Genomic DNA, 12906 nt, shown 5'->3' on the forward strand with positions numbered 1-12906 from the left:
CGCGAGCCTCCTGGCGCCTGCCTCGTTTTCCGCTCTCGCGCCCCTCTCGCGCCCCTCTCGCGCCCCGGTGGTGTGGCTCTCGCGCCCCGGGGCGCGAGCGAACGTCCTCTCGCGCCCTGACTAGCGCTCCGCACCCCTCAGCCTTACAACAATACAGCTACGGGCGCATCTTGTTATTATTTCTCATGTCTATCTTCAAATTCAAATGTATACTAAAAATTACTATTTTTTTCCTCTTATTTAATTAAATAATACTTTTAAATATATTTATCATTACTTTTTATCTCTCTTATACTTACAAACACTTTCAAAAATAGTAAAAAAAATTAGGGTACTATAGAAACTTTTTAAATATATAGAAAAATCATAACATTTTCTCTCTACTTCACTCACAATATCCTAAATCACCCCCTATAATATAAAAAATTCACTCACATAATTTGATGAACGGATTGAAAATGCTCTTAGGATATGTTTGGTTGGAGCTAATGGAATAGAAAAAGAAGTAGAAATGAATCATTACTATTCATTTGTCTTATTTGATCAACCTATAAAAATGAAATGAATATTAATATTCCTATCTCAAAATATTTTTTTAGTATCATAAAACTTTCGCACACCGTAAATGGTTTCCACATGTGTTTGGATTGGTAACTTCGACTTCGGTTGAATATAATTATTCATTTCAATTATTCGACGACGATAAGTGATTGCTTTATAAATTTTAATATTATTTGTGTTTAAAAATATAAAAGAATGTTGAGTGAAAGGCAATGAGGGGTTAGTATTTCCATGACGATGAAAAGTTTTTACCAACTATTAGTTACGTATCAAACCGATATTGACCGAACAACGAAACTGGTACTTATTTCATCAGTGGGTTTTGTCATGTTAGTTGATTTGATCATTTCTATGATATCTTATTAAAAATTGTATTAAAAATAAAATTATTTTAAGTTAAATAAAATTAATTACAAATTAATTTTTATCATTTTTCACCTAAAAACCCACTTTTTCCGTTAAGTTCGTGAAACCCGAATATTATTATTTTATTTTTTCTTCCATTTCGTTAACTTTATAAAACGCTAAGACAATTGTAAACGTAACAAGATAGAAATTATACCGTTAAAATCAACGTTCCGGTAAATATATAATTCTCATTTTAGTAATAAGCCCTTAATTAAATAAGATTAAAATAATATAAAATCGTTAAAATTCCGTTAAAGCTTAAAATAATATTATAATATAAAATGCCATAAAATAATAGAAGATATAATAAAGACAAAATGGCCAAGGACGTCCTTTATGTTTGACCTGATTTTTGTTAGACGTCCTTTGATGAAAGAAATAGCAAAAGACATACATCATGTTTCAAATTCCTTTCATGTTGCGTTCTTTGGTACTAACCAAGTTAATTTTTTTCGTTAAATATAGTCATGTGCAAGGCACACAAGGGTAAATTTGTCTTTCTACTCCTTAAGAGATTATTTGTGTAGATTGCTTATAGTTTGGGAAAAAAATAAAAATTAATAAAGATTTTAAATATATATTTCTTTCTCATATTCTCTATCCTCCCTCTCTCTCACACTTTCTCCTCCCTCTCTCTCTCACACTGATTCATCACCACCATCCACCACGACTCAACCACCACTGATTCATCCCCCCCTTTCTCTCTCTCACACTATCTCCTATCAACTCTCACTGCCACCACCGTTGGCCACCACACCAAACCCAAACACCGGCGGTTGAATCGGACCATAAAAACCCTAGATCTAAAGGAATGAATAGGACCATATCTGGCCTAAATCGAAGACAAATTATACCTAAATCAAAACAAATCAAAGTTTATTTGATGAACCAGGTATAAAAGATCCAAAATCGAACCTGAAATTGGGGGGTTCGATATCATCTTCTTCGACAACCCCTTCGACGACGACTGAAATTGGGCAACGGGGTGTTGGCAGCGAGTGGTGGTGATGGGGTGTTGGCGGCAAGTGGTGGCGACGGGTGGCTGGTTACAGGTGGTGGTGGCGACGGGGTGTTTTGGAGGCTGACGGTGGTGGAGTGAACCGGAGATTGGGGGTTGATTGCTCCAGCAATGATGGAAATAGGTGGTGGCAGCGGCTAAGTCGGTGGTAACGACGGCAAGTGGTTGGTGGTGGTGGTCGGCAAATGGTTATGGTTGTTTGGTTTTTTATTGTGGTGGTGGATGTTATAGAGAGAAGAAAGAAGATGGTGAAGAGAGAGAGAGAGAGAGAAAGAGAGAGAGAGTCTATCTTTTTCTTTTTAAGTTTTAATTATTAAATAATTATATAAAATTACAAAAATACCCTTATGTGCCTTGCACATGATCATATTTAACGAGAAAAATTAACTGGGTTAGAGCCAAAGGACTTAACGTGAATAGGATTTGATACATAAGTATGTTTTCTGCTTTTTTTTTTTTGCTAAAGGACGTCTACTGAAAAAACGATCAAACGTAAAGGACGTCTTTTGCCATTTTGTCTATAATAAATTAATGCATAATCTCTAAAATTAAATTACTTAACCTTTTTAATCCCGTTAGTTAGTCTTTAATTTTATATATTTAATTATAGTTCATGAGGTTCGATCGTTTCAATTTCCTTAACGCGCTTTCGGTTGTATTTTCAAGTTTATCATCAATTTCAAGGTGAATTTCTCACACCCCCTTTTTAATGTTTTTTTTCTTTATATTTTGGGAGTAGCATATATATCCTATCCAAAACGATTGCTTATTTATTCATTTACAAAACTACAATTCATATCATGGACTTGTGTATTTACTTGATTACTTTCTAAAAATTTATTTGCATTTGGTATCCTCAATAAGTATGATCATACGCCTCCCTTTGCACTAAGGACCATTTTGTTATGAGTGGAAAAAGGACCCTCGATCCGAGTATCTTGGTTGTTATCAACTGAAAATGACCTTACTTGCGCAATTATCCGAGTACGTTGGTTGTTACCAACTGGAAAGGACCTCACTTGCTCGATTATCCGAGTACGTTGGTTGTTAACAACCGGAAATGACCTGATTTGCATGACTTATACATGTCTCATGGAATTGTATGGTTTTTATATTATATATATCAAAACTTGTGTGAGCTCACAAACTATTCATTTAGTTGAATTTTATATGTATGCTACATTGATAGTTATTAGAGGATGATGCTTGAAGAAGACATAGAACTTTGTTATATCAATAAATGGACAAGTTGTTTAATGGTTTTTACAATTTTCTTGTATTTTTTGTTACCAACTTGTGTACTTGATGTTTAAATTAATTAATTATAATATTATCACTTAATAGTGTCACATGTGTTTTGAGCAATCTGTACGTCACACTTAGGCGTTTCCGCTTAAGCCGGGGTGTTACAGGTCTCTTCCCAACTGCTACATTTCTTTGTTGTTCATCTGTTGATACTAGTTAAAAAGCCTTACTGAGAGTTGGTGTGGGGTTCATTGCTAGGATTTGTGTTATGATTATAGAGAAATAAACATCCAATCCAATAAAAATATCATAAAGTTTTCTTTATTCTCTAAATCCACCATCTCCTTACCAAGGCCACAAGAGCAGCCGTTGCAGGAGCATCGTTGTGTAGGTAATAAAGATTGCAATTCTTCCGATAGGACACACCGCTTCGTAAATATGTCGAGATCGAGGCTCCGTCTTGCCATGTTGTGGTAAGCATCTGCTTTATTTCATACGCCCTCAGGGCACTTTGTTTTCCAAATCTCTCTTTCATGTCCTTCCAAATCTCCTACGCCGTGCTAGCGTATTTAACGCTATTTTTTATCTCCTTCTCCATGGCCGTGTTCAACCAACCTTTAATCATTGCATCGCACCTTATCCATCCCATGTATTCCGCAGCGGTGGCTTCTGTCTTTTTAATGCTCCCGTCAATGAAACCGGTTTTGTTCTTAGCAAATAGAAAATTGATCATCTCTTAAGGCCTGTCAATATAGTTGCTGTCGGTTAGGGTTTCACTCACGTGCATTTGTCAGGTGTAATCGGAGGGATGAATATAATAAGGCGAGTTAAGATCTAGGGTAACAAGGGTGGCGTCTTTCTTGGTTTTTTAGTCATGGCAGATAGGGTGAAGAGAATTTTTTTGGGTTTAGGTTTTGTTTCTTGCCTGCTGTGATACCATAAAACTTTGGTAATAAGAGATTTATATTATCGATGATACATGAAATACAAATAATGTACATGCCTTTTAATAGCCACTATGTTACATAAATCACTCCAAATAATCAAGAAAATAAAAAAAGAAAGATATATGGTCATGTTAATGGTCAATATATGGTGAGGGAATTTGGGAAAACTTTAGGGGGTGTTTGGTACAGAGAAAAAGAATGGGAAGAAATGGAAATAGAAATGGGAGAGAAATGGAATTGGAGAGAAATAGAAATGGGTGGAGAATTGACACTCATTTCCTTTGTTTGGTACAATAGAGAAATGGGTGGAGAAACGAGAGCAGAGACGTGATTAGGGTTCCGCCTCGGCATCATCATGGTGGAGAAATGGTGGCTCAGAGACGCGTCGCAACACCGCGAACGGAGTAGAGCGTCATCATCATTGCGATTTAGGGTTCCGCCTCGCAACACCGCCTCGCGATTTGGGGTTTCGTTTTGGCTCAGAGACGCGAACGGACGTGGCTGCGGCGTCGGCCGCCGTGCCGGACGTCGGCATCATCATCACCATCGCCGGTCGGAGCATCATCATCATCATACGCGAACGAAGTAGAGCAGAGACGCGATTTAGAAGCAGAGAGAATTCCATTTCTCTTCCAAATGGAGAGAATTGGATTTCTCTACTTTTTGCCTACACCCAATTCTCCGCCTAATTCTCCCAAACAAGAGAAACCTAATTCTCCACCCTCAAATCTCTCTACCAAACACCCCCTTAAGGTTTTTATAATGTGAGGTTGTGATGTGAGTGCCACATAAGCAACCACTTCTTTACATAATAAATGTTTGTACCATGTCAGCGTCTATGTCAATAAAAAACTAATTGGGTTAGACCATATTTAGAAAAGGCTCAGGGGAGAAAAATAATTTGCAAGTTGAGACATTCATACGGAATTTCTGTGATTAATATCGACCAATGAGTCAAAGTTAGGATTATTAAAATCAAATATACAAAAAAGAAAAATCCTTTTTACACCCAAGATTGCGTGGTGGAGACCTCGGTGCTATTCATCCAATCACGTAATCCAAGCCAAACTGGCGTGGTGTTCCGCACCCTGAAGAATGGCTTTCCGCTTAGTCTATTGTTCTTAAAATAATAAACTTAAAACAGTTATCAAGGTATATCGCTCTAATGCCTATCATAACATTCTTTACTTAGACTAAGTATTGTGGGTGGCCATTGGGGCGCCACCCATGGTTATATGGCTTCTTTTTATTGGTCTTAGCTTCTCCACTTCTATAGCGCCCGACAACCTACTAGCGCCTACCCCATTGGCACCCTTGGCGCCTCTACGCAGTGATGGATCTTGAACATCCAGTATAAATGGGCCGAAAGTCAAGAGACTCAAAATTTCTTTTCTTGCTTCTAAGTTTCGGGTTGGCGGTCCAGTTCGGTCAGGTCAAACAATATTTCCAAACCCTAACCTACTAAATTGAAAAACTAATACAAAATGGTGAAATGTGAATTGCCGAACCTGGACTCTACATGCTTCTGTTGACTGTTTTAAGTAATCGATTTCACATCCACACGAGTCAGTTCCGAACCTCAGGCATCAACAAACAGTGGCAGCGCCCAATCAATCAATTAACCGATTTCACACCCAAACTATTTCACCAATTCACCTGCTTGTTTCTTAGCTTCTGTTCCGACTTATGTGCCAAACCTCACAAGTCAGTAGGTCACACAGTGGCCAGTGCACAATGGATACTTCGTTTGTTGTTGTGCTTGAACATCAACCAGGTGGTAGGGTTAGTTTTAGGCTTAATGTTCGGTTTTTTGGTTTAAAATTTATTTGGGCTTGGTCTTGATTTTATGGAGCTTTATTTCTTAATCTTTTTTTTCTTTGTGTTTATCGACTTTAGACAAACTTTATTTTTTTAAAAAGATTCAAGGTTGGCCTGGACTCAAATAATATGGATGGGCCAAACTCAAATAACTTGGATGGGCCAAACTCAATACATGTATATATATTTTTGATTTTTTTGAGAAAAATACATTATCAAACGAAAAACGTGATGGGGCCGCAACCTGCTTTGACCCATTAAAAGGTCCGCCAGTGCCCCTACGCACTGGTGTTCAACGTCTTTAACACCCTGGAAGATGTCATGGCCTTCTACAACACAGTACCTATCATAATAACATTGATGAAATAACGGTAAGAATTTTTATTTGTGAAATAGCACCTCCACCACAACCGAGCGTGAGTCGTGCACCCCACTCTCTCTCACACACATATACACCCCTCAAAAATCGGTGTTATTTACTCCCTTAAACCAACGAATTCGTCCAAATATTCCTCTAAATTAAAGTTTGTTCATCCCTCTCCATCTTAATCAATCTCCAAAACAAGCACCAAAAGAATTCATTCATTCTTTCAATGAAACGTCCGGTTCCTCCATTGTCCACGGTTCGCGCAGATCCACCATCCTCCCCACGGTACCCTCCCCCCGTCACCACTCCCACCACCGGTGCCCAACGCCGTATCGCCATCGCGGTTGACCTCAGCGACGAGAGCGCCTTTGCCGTACAATGGGCTGTTCAAAACTACCTTCGTCCTGGGGACGCGGTCATCCTCCTCCATATCCAGCTCACCTCCGTCCTCTACGGGGCTGATTGGGGCCATGCAATGGACGTAGAGAACCCGTCAAAAGAAACACGACAAAAACTCGAGGATGATTTCGATAATTTCACCACCACGAAGGCCAACACATTGTCACAACCATTGGTGGAAGCTAACATTCCGTTTAAGATTCATATTGTGAAGGATCATGATTTGAAAGAACGCCTTTGTTTGGAGGTCGAGAGGCTTGGGTTGTGTGTTATGATCATGGGTAGCCGAGGGTTTGGAGCCTCTAAAAGAAAGGGTAATGGTAGGCTTGGGAGTGTAAGCGATTACTGTGTTCGTCATTGTGTTTGTCCAGTTGTTGTTGTTCGATATTCTGATGAAGACGTTGATGGGGAAGATAGCACAAAGAAGGCGTCAGAGGAAGAGTTTCACGATGCGGATGATCGTGATCCGAAAGGTAAATTGATGCTTGTTAGATAGAGAAATATATTAATAGCTGATTAATGCATATATGGTGTTATTGTTTGCAGAACTCTCTAACAAGTAGAATGTTTCCCCATGCTTTGATCATATGGGCAAATCAAGGAGTTGACATGCATCTGTAACCAACAAGTAGCCACAAATTCTCATGCAAGGGCCAAGAAAGGGCGCGTTTGAGTAATCTTTTCATATATGTTTCTCTAAATTGTTTAGATAAGTTGCAATTCTCCATGGTGTTATATTTGTGATTTTATAGAAGTTTAATGTGGTGATGCTACCTACGTATTGGTTTCGATGTACTACATTTGAATCACAAATAAAAATATATCTGATTTGTATGATTTGATAAATTATCATGACACATGTTTGAACATGTCACTATATGCAGACATGTTCATCCATTCCATGTGGAATGTGAAGATGTGCTTATCGGGTCACAGAACTTCTTGAAGTAATTTAATTGTATATTATATACGTGCTATGAATCAGGGGTGGCTCGTGACACGGCGAAAACAATGTAGGGCTTTAGGTCCACACTTAATTAAGGCTCTCAAGTCCAAAATAACATTATATATAGATATATTATATTGGGTAAAGCAAACTCAAAGTAATGTATTGGTGTTGTGATAGGCTTGGCTGCTACCAAAGTATAAGTTATGAGTTCAAAATTTTTTTCTTAACAATTGTCATGAAAAGGCCCCAGAATCTTGTTTCGATTTAGACCTCCATATTTGTTGAGCCGGCCATGCTATGAACCACCATATTTATTATGGAATTCATAGTCAGAGTAGGAGTGTTGCTTCTATAGAAAGTGGAAGATGAGAATCCCTGTTATCTATTTAAAGGGTCATTAGATGAGTAACAATTACAGAAGTCCTCACATCATCTTTCTTCTTAAAAGTCCCAATTTGGATGAATTTTTCTAGTTTAAAGTGTTACTTATATGAGTGTTGGTAGAATGGAACCGACACATTCGAGAGAGAATGTACGTTCAATAGGAGAATGTTGAATGACAATAATCCTATGGTATGCTGCTTTTGGTACTGCCAAGTGATAACCTTCTTCCAAAGATAGAAGATTATACCACTAGCGCTTCTATAATCCATAGTCACCATCTAGATCACTATCGGAGAATTCGATAAGTCTTTGGTTCCTTATCCTGTCGACAAATAATTCCATAATCAATTGTAGCATTTATGTACCGAAGAACTTGTTCAATGCTTTGTTGATTTTTGCATATGATGACTAATGAACAAAATGGCAAATCAGGTCGGTTGAGAGTTATGTACAGTAAGTTCCATTATCCGTCTAAAAATTATTTGAGCGATTCGTTTTCCTGTTCATCTTTCTTGAGTTGAAGATTCAGCCCCATAGGAGAAGTTGTCTAGTGGCAGTCAACCCTACCGTATTCCTTCAAATTTATTTTTGCATAACTTGTTTGTTAAGTGACACCTTCCTTTCTTGTGACCCTTTGTTTTTCAAATAGTAATACAAGATCAAATTCCTTCCGTATATGTTCCTTGAACTCTTTGATTCTCCATTCAAAAGAACGATGTAATAAAGAGGCCCGTATACATGACCTCCAATAGTCAGTAAACATCCATCATTTCGAATGCATACAACTTAATCATGCGAACATTTTTCAATCCAAAGTTCAACTTATATCCAAACAGATATTCCATGCCATTTGTGCTTAAGACAGTTTGTAGATATTGTGTTCCTCTCCTTTAACAGCAAAGCCCTCGGGTTATGATACATATACCTATTCACTTAGCTCACCATTTTGAAACAAGAACTTTGCGTGTTTAAATGATGCATATCCTAGTTTCTTTGATCTGCGAGTGGATTAATAGATCAACTTATATCAAGTCTTTCTACCAATATAAAAACATCTTCAATTCAATCCCAAATTTTTCACGAAACCCCTTACAACAAGTTGTGTCTTGTACTTGAAAGTTTCCCCCAACTTTCCTTGGCCATGAATGTCCACTTTAAACCTATGGGTTATTTTAGGTATATTGGTTTTAAATTATCTAAACTATCACATTTTGATCGTTGCTGGTGGTGGTGGTGCTACTGCTGCAATCTGCCGTATGATGCTAGACTGTCGCTATCTAGTCAAAAACTATTAAATCAGTGTTCCTAATCACCTAAGCAAGCTAGGGTAAGTAGGGTGTCGAACACGAGGAGTATGTGGTCAGTGTGAAGTGAAATCAATTCCTAACTTTATGAAGTAGTTCAACTAAAGTACTGATCACACTAGCAAACGATTTAGTTTTAATATTGATCAAACAAGTAAACAACTTTCAAGCAATTAACAAAGGCAAGTCACACCTGGGGATTCAAGCAAGTAAACACACAGCTATCTCATGCAACTTAACAGATTAACGATCAATGATCAACATAGATTGACTAACTAGATAAACCTTAGGCATCCACACTCACTAACACACGGCAATGGTTATCAAACGGTCCCTGCCAGTGTGACTCAACTAAAGGAAAACGTATGCTTCATCATATTCAACTAGTCAAAACAATCCTATAAGCAATTATCATAGCAACTGGCACAATAATCGTTCTGATCGAAATAAACCTAAACTAACTGAGTGCACAATAATACTAGACATTAATACTCATAGATTAATCAAAGATGGTTACAAATAATTCGTTCTTAATACATGAGAAAAACTATTAAATATAATACTCCACATCCCGGGCATGACTCGAAGGATCTAACCGCGTCTCGGCATCTCTCGGGCTTCGATTATGATGTTATAGAACATATATGAGACCTTGAGATGATTGGAAGTGATGGTTCTCCTCTTTTCTGCTCTGAAAATCGCTTGCAAAGTGAATGCTGGCATCTAGGGTCGTCCCCATATCATATAAAATAAAACCCTAACTTTCACGATTCTGGGAACCATCGCGTAGCACGATGGTCTCCTGTCCTGGTCCATCGCGCTACGCAATGGACCAAAGTCAACGCCTAATCAAATACAGGCCCACCTTCAATACCCATCGCGTTACGCGATGGGCCTCTTCACTCAGCCGGTCCAAATAATTGCCTCGTTTCGTGTGCTGGACATCTTGGGTCTTCATTACGTGCTCGTACATGTCCAAATTAAGCGCGTTAAGTACCTGTGACCGGAAACACAATAAACACGTATGAAGTACCAAAGTTCCTAAACTAAACAAATAAAATGACTAAGTTAACATACTAAAATATGTACAAATAAACCGAACATCACATCCCCACACTTATCTTTTGCTTGCCCTCGAGTAAAACTCTAAAGTAAGCATTAACCACCATTATAGGTCAACCAATTATCACCATTAATAATAGTAAGGTTTAAGGCCATACCCAATTTTCCAAACTGACACTTTCTAGATTGACAACCCACAAATAAAGTTAATGCTACAACAAAACCCTAGAATCGCCCAGACAAGTGTACTTTGTTTCCGGTTAGAGCATACATGTTCACACCTCTTACACTATTAACACTCCTCTCGGTTTAATATCTGGACTAGCAAAAGATGTGCTAGTATATGTCTCTGCCCTCAAAATACCTAATATGAGTTACAACTTAATACGCTTGCAGGTCAGTCTTATCTCCACCCATTACCACACCAGTTGCATAAAGACTCGGACTAAGGTTTTGCTGAGGTTTAGGTTTGGGTGCGGATCAGGCTTATTTAGTGACTCAGGTGGATGAAACCCAGTTAAACAAACTAATATACAGACTCACGAATACAAACGAACTAATTACAAAATCACTGCTATTTACAACTGAACAAACTAAACAGATAAATTCTTTTTGTCTTTTTGCTGATTTTTCAATTTTATTTTATTTTATTTTACTTTATTTTATTTTATTATTATTTTTTTACTAAACATCATAACTAACAATTACAACTCAGAACTTTACAACTCGTCTAACTAAATACAACTCGAAATATATACGACTCGATAACGAACTGGATTTCATCACACGGGTTTAAAATAAAATAAAGGCCAAGGCTGAAATGGTGTGTAATGTTCAGTTTAGTAAATGAAAAAGGAATATGGTCCAAACGGGCTTCCAGGGGATAATGTCGGGTAAGGAGTTTATTTAGTGTGGAAATATGTACGGAACGGGTTTTCTAAAGTCCTAATCTCCATACAGGTGGTGGTATTAAGATCTCGAAAGCATTTGACAAGCAAGTTCTAATTCTGTAAAACATACCGGTTTCCCTCAATCAATGACAAGACATGTTTTATATCTATTATATAATATGTATATTAAGTATAGAGGCTAATATCACAATATGTCTGGAAATAAAGGCTGCCGATATGAAACATGTATACCCGTCCCTTTGACTCGTTAAAAACATTTGTCGGGAAAACTATCGAGAAGCTGAAAAACCAAGCATGACCAAAAACCTCTAAAATGGCATTAATAGCAACAAATGACAATTAATAACTTAAGTTTTTGAAAACTGTTCGAGGTACTATCGGACTAAAATTTTCAATTTTCCCCCCATCCCCACACTTGAGGTTGACATTGTCCTCAATGTTAAAATAATAAAACAATCAATAATCATTTGGGGGACATGGTTGAACTGACAGTTTGACTACTTAAAACTCGGGGAATAAATGTGATAAACTTAAGCGAATTATACAATTACATTTCTAAAAACTAACATACAAATAACAAAATAGTTTATGAAACCGAAATCACCTAATAATAATGATAATGCAATGCAAACTTGGCCCACGACTCTCAACATACTCGTGACACACGTCTCCACTACTGACCAATACCGACTCACCACATCTGCACAAATCTCGAGACATGTATAAGCAACCACTCGGAAGTATAAGACTTAGGTCTTTCGAGAGTTAATATTATTATATTATAAAAATCATTACCGAGTCGAGTTAGTCAATTTCATAAAAAATTTTGTTAACCAATTAAAAATAATAAAAGACCTAACTTACTTTCGTAGGAATCACGGTTGCATTTAGCGTATGTAACAAGCCCTTTAAACCCCCCGGTAGCCCGGGTAGACGAGTGAGGTCTCGTGAGGGTTTATAGTGAACACAGCCACAAAGTTCCAAAAGCAACACATTCATATATACAAATATACAAATCACACACAGCAGACAAACATCACAAGATGTATATACAACTATTACCCAACTGGTTACTCATACATATTTTCCCAAATAAAATATAATATTATATAGACCAAGTGAATAAAAACAAAATAAATGGAAAAACAACCAAAAACGGTAACCGGCGTCTACTGAACTCCTGGTTAATCACCTCCTGCTGGGTCAGGCTGATCAGCTGCCTGACCCAACCCTGATGCCTCCGCCTGATCTCCAGCCTGCTGATGTATCTGTAAAGATGGTGGGATTGGTACCTGCAGATGAGAGAATAAAATGCGGAAACAGTCGTCCTGACGGGCCATGTGGGCCCGCATCTCTGTCTACAAAGCCAGCTGCTGCTGATGAAGAATCTCTAATGTGACTGGCTGCTGCGGCTGCTGTGGCTGGCGGAGCGGATGCTACTGCTGGGGTCTCATAATATGGGGGACATAGACGGGCTGTCGGCGCGTAGGAATGCCCATCTGGAGAGCGACAACCGCGTCTGTCCCTGGAGGT

General features: G+C 38.1%; 1 pseudogene; it reads left to right on the forward strand.

Moving 5' to 3' along the window:
• The first annotated feature begins 6590 nt into the window (after positions 1-6590).
• Positions 6591-7326, forward strand: LOC143533578 (universal stress protein PHOS32 pseudogene; annotated as a pseudogene).
• The last annotated feature ends 5580 nt before the right edge of the window (positions 7327-12906 follow it).

This window comes from Bidens hawaiensis, unplaced genomic scaffold, assembly GCF_021521415.1.
Source record: "Bidens hawaiensis isolate Kalapana, Puna unplaced genomic scaffold, B.hawaiensis_p1.1 tig00009799_1, whole genome shotgun sequence".
Taxonomy (NCBI): Eukaryota; Viridiplantae; Streptophyta; class Magnoliopsida; order Asterales; family Asteraceae; genus Bidens; species Bidens hawaiensis.